Raw genomic sequence first — 5,245 nt, 5'->3', positions numbered from 1 at the left:
CAGGAGTCACAGAAGTATCAACAGCAGCACCAACTCTTCAAGGAGAATCGTGTTATGAAAAATGGTGCTCTTTTCCTAGATGGTTACCGTTGTTATTTGTGCACCTTTCCAACTGAAGGTAGGGTGAATGCTTCTGGCATTTGCACCGAAGGTGCTTTGAGACAATCTATGGTAGCCAAGCTGATGTCGATATGGGTTGACTATTGCACAACAAACTTTTTTTTAGACAACCTCACGAAACTTTATTAACCCGTCACAATGTTTACAGGGACGAAGGGAAGATCTCCTGTATGGCCTAACCAAACATGGCGGCCCAATCCAAGAGTAAGAGAATGTTTCGCTAGGTTGTGAGCTTCAAAGTTTGAGCTCCTAAATTCATGAATTATAACACAAGAAATATAAGAGGACGATCTATCTAACACCTCCTTCAAAACCGCTCCATAAGAAGCGCGGCTGTCACGTTTTATGTCATCGACTACCACCTTGCAATCCGAGGCAATATGAGCACGCCGAATATAAAGATCATCAGCTAGTGCCAGAGCTTGCCTTAGAGCCAACACTTCAAGTGTAGCGGGGTTTGTGATGTGATTGAATACCATCGCGATGCTCCCAGAAAGAGACCATTCTGGTCCCTACAAATCGCTGCTGCTGTCCCGTGCCTCCCCCTTCTCGATACTGCTCCATCAACATTAATTTTTGCACTTCCCAGTACCGGTGGCTGCCAAGACGAAGATCGGACCGGTCGCTGTCCACTATGGTTTTGGCTTCTCCTGTTTATATAATCCAACTCTAAAATATAGCTCCGTATGAATGCATCAGTTGCATGCGGAGACTTGAATATATCCGCGTGAGTAGCCTTTCTTCTGGCTCCCCATATTGCCCAAGCCGTCACCACCACCCGGATGAAATCTTTCTCGTCCAGGTTCTCATGCAAAGCAAACAGCCAATCTTTAGCACTCTCCTGCTGGTGTTCAATGAGCTTCTCGACCAAATCCTCGGGTGCCAAGGCCCAAACACTCCTTGACAATGAGCAGGTCAGGAGGGCATGCCTCCATGTATCCCTCGCTCCACACAGCGGACATTAGTCGGTGTCAGCCATATGACGATGATGCAAAACCTCACCACTAGGCATAGAATGTCTGGCTAGACGCCAAAGAAACATGCGAAGTTTGGAAGGAACCCGGATGTGCCACAAAGTGCTCCATACCTTGTCATCCTGCCCTGTGGACGAGCCCTCGCTGTCGTGCCACCAGCTCTCCCTGCTCGTCCTCGTTCTCAAGATCATCTGATAAGCCGAGCGAACAGTAAATACTGTTGGGGAACGTTACATAAAATAAAATTTTCCTACGTTCACCAAGATCCATCTATGAGTTCATCTAGCAACGAGAGAGAGAGATGCATCTACATACCCTTGTAGATCACGTGCGGAAGCGTTCAAGAGAACGGGGTTGAGGGAGTCGTTCTAGTCGTGATCCAAATCACCGGAGATCCTAGCGCCGAACGGACGGCACCTCCGCGTTCAACACACGTACGGTCAGCGTGACGTCTCCTCCGTCTTGATCCAGCAAGGGGGAAGGAGAGGTTGATGAAGATCCAGCAGCATGACGGCGTGGTGGTGGATGCAGCAGGGCTCCGGCAGGGCTTCGCCAAGCAACTGCGGGAGGAGGAAGAGGTGTAGCAGGGGGAGGGAGGCGCCAAGACTCAGGGTGTGGCTGCCCTCCCTCCTCCCCTCCTTTATATAGGCCCCCTGGGGGGCGCCGGCCCTGGAGATGGGAATCTCCCAAGGGGGCGGCGGCCAGGGGGGTGGAGTGCCCCCAAGGCAAGTGGTGCACCCCCCCCCCCACCCTAGGGTTTCCAACCCTAGGTGCAGGGGGGCCAAGTGGGGGCGCACCAGCCCACCAGGGGCTGGTTCCCTCCCCACTTCAGCCCACGGGGCCCTCCGGGATAGGTGGCCCCACCCGATGGACCCCCGGGACCCTTCCGGTGGTCCCGGTACAATACCGGTGGACCCCGAAACTTTCCCGATGGCCGAAACAGCACTTCCTATATATAATTCTTTACCTCCGGACCCTTCCGGAACTCCTAGTGACATCTGGGTTCTCATCCGGGACTCCGAACAACTTTCGGTTTGCTGCATACTCATATTCATACAACCCTAGCGTCACCGAACCTTAAGTGTGTAGACCCTACGGGTTCGGGAGACATGCAGACATGACCGAGACGGCTCTCCGGTCAATAACCAACAGCGGGATTTGGATACCCATGTTGGCTCCCACATACTCCTCGATGATCTCATCGGATGAACCACGATGTCGAGGATTCAAGCAACCCCGTATACTATTCCCTTTGTCAGACGGTATGTTACTTGCCCGAGATTCGATCGTCGGTATCCAATACCTCGTTCAATCTCGTTGCCGGCAAGTCACTTTACTCGTACTGTAATGCATGATCCCGTGACCAGACACTTGGTCACTTTGAGCTCATTATGATGATGCACTACCGAGTGGGCCCAGTGATACCTCTCCGTTATACGGAGTGACAAATCCCAGTCTCGATCCGTGTCAACCCAACAGACACTTTCGGAGATACCTGTAGTGCACCTTTATAGTCACCCAATTACGTTGTGACGTTTGGTACACCCAAAGCACTCCTACGGTATCCGGGAGTTACACGATCTCATGGTCTAAGGAAGAGATACTTGACATAGGAAAAGCTCTAGCAAAACGAACTACATGATCTTGTGCTATGCTTAGGATTGGGTCTTGTCCATCACATCATTCTCCTAATGATGTGATCCCGTTATCAACAACATCCAATGTCCATAATCAGGAAACCATGACTATCTGTTGATCAACGAGCTAGTCAACTAGAGGCTCACTAGGGACATGTTTTGGTCTAAGTATTCACACGTGTATTACGGTTTCCGGATAATACAATTAAAGCATGAATAAAAGACAATTATCGTGAACATAGAAATATAATAATAATCCTTTTATTATTGCCTCTAGGGCATATTTCCAACAGTCTCCCACTTGCACTAGAGTCAACAATCTAGTTACATTGTGATGTATCGAACACTCATAGAGTTCTGGTGTTGATCATGTTTTGCTCGCGGAAGAGGTTTAGTCAATGGATCTGCGACATTCAGATCCTTGTGTACTTTGCAAATATCTATGTCTCCATCTTGAACATTTTCACGGATGGAGTTGAAACGACGCTTGATGTGCCTGGTCTTCTTGTGAAACCTGGGCTCCTTGGCAAGGGCAATAGCTCCAGTGTTGTCACAGAAGAGAGTGATTGGCCCCGACGCATTGGATATGACTCCTAGGTCGGTGATGAACTCCTTCATCCATATTGCTTCATGTGCTGCCTCCGAGGCTGCCATGTACTCCGCTTCACATGTAGATCCCGCCACGACGCTCTACTTGCAACTGCACCAGCTCACTACTCCACGATTCAACATATACACGTATCCGGTCCGTGACTTAGAGTCATCCAGATCTGTGTCGAAGCTAGCGTCGATGTAACCCTTTACGACGAGCTCTTCGTCACCTCCATAAACGAGAAACATGTCCTTTGTCCTTTTCAGGTACTTTAGGATATTCTTGACCGCTGTCCAGTGTTCCTTGCCGGGATTACTTTGGTACCTACCTACCAAACTTACAGAAAGGTTTACATCTGGTCTGGTACACAGCATGGCATACATAATAGATCCTATGGCTGAGGCATAGGGGATGACACTCATCTCTTCTTTATCTTTTGCCATGGTCGGGCATTGAGCCGAGCTCAATCTCACACCCTGCAATACAGGCAAGAACCCTTTCTTGGACTGATCCATTTTGAACTTCTTCAAAATCTTATCAAGGTATGTGCTTTGTGAAAGACCTATGAGGCATCTCGATCTATCCCTATAGATTTTGATGCCTAATATGTAAGCAGCTTCTCCAAGGTCCTTCATTGAAAAACACTTATTCAAGTAGGCCTTAATGCTGTCCAAGAATTCTATATCATTTCCCATCAAAAGTATGTCATCTACATATAATATGAGAAATTCTACAGAGCTCCCACTCACTTTCTTGTAAACGCAGGCTTCTCCATAAGTCTGCATAAACCCAAACGCTTTGATCATCTCATCAAAACGAATGTTCCAACTCCGAGATGCTTGCACCAGCCCATAAATGGATCTCTGGAGCTTGCATACCTTGTTAGCATTCTTAGGATCGACAAAACCTTCCGGCTGCATCATATACAGCTCTTCCTTAAGATAACCGTTAAGGAATGCCGTTTTGACGTCCATCTGCCATATCTCATAATCATAGTATGCGGCAATTGCTAACATGATTCGGACGGACTTAAGCTTCGCTACAGGAGAGAAAGTCTCATCGTAGTCAACCCCTTGAACTTGCTGATAACCCTTAGCGACAAGTCGAGTTTTATAGATGGTAACATTACCATCCGCGTTCGTCTTCTTCTTAAAGATCCATTTGTTTTCTATCGCTCGCCGATCATCGGGCAAGTCAGTCAAAGTCCATACTTTGTTTTCATACATGGATTCCATCTCGGACTGCATGGCTTCTAGCCATTTGTTGGAATCTAGGCCCGCCATCGCTTCTTCATAGTTCGAAGGTTCACCGTTGTCTAACAACATGATTTCCAGGATAGGGTTGCCATACCACTCTGGTGTGGAACGTGTCCTTGTGGACCTACGAAGTTTAGTAGCAACTTGATCCGAAGTACCTTGATCATCATCATTAATTTCCTCTCCAGTCGGTGTAGGCACCACAGGAACATTTTCCTGAGCTGCACTGCTTTCCGGTTCAAGAGGTAGTACTTCATCGAGTTCTACTTTCCTCCCACTTACTCCTTTCGAGAGAAACTCTTTTTCCAGAAAGGATCCGTTCTTGGCAACAAAGATCTTTCCTTCGGATCTAAGGTAGAAGGTATACCCAATGGTTTCCTTAGGGTATCCTATGAAGACGCATTTTTCCGACTTGGGTTCGAGCTTTTCAGGTTGAAGTTTCTTGACATAAGCATCGCATCCCCAAACTTTTAGAAATGACAGCTTAGGTTTCTTCCCAAACCATAATTCATACGGTGTCGTCTCAATGGATTTAGACGGTGCCCTATTTAAAGTGAATGTAGCTGTCTCTAGAGCGTATCCCCAAAATGATAGCGGTAAATCGATAAGAGACATCATAGATCGCACCATATCCAATAGTGTGCGATTACGACATTCGGACACACC

The sequence above is a fragment of the Triticum aestivum genome, chromosome 1B, assembly GCF_018294505.1.
Source record: "Triticum aestivum cultivar Chinese Spring chromosome 1B, IWGSC CS RefSeq v2.1, whole genome shotgun sequence".
Lineage (NCBI taxonomy): Eukaryota > Viridiplantae > Streptophyta > Magnoliopsida > Poales > Poaceae > Triticum > Triticum aestivum.
The sequence above is the reverse complement of the archived record's forward strand: the minus strand, read 5'-3'. Positions refer to the sequence as shown.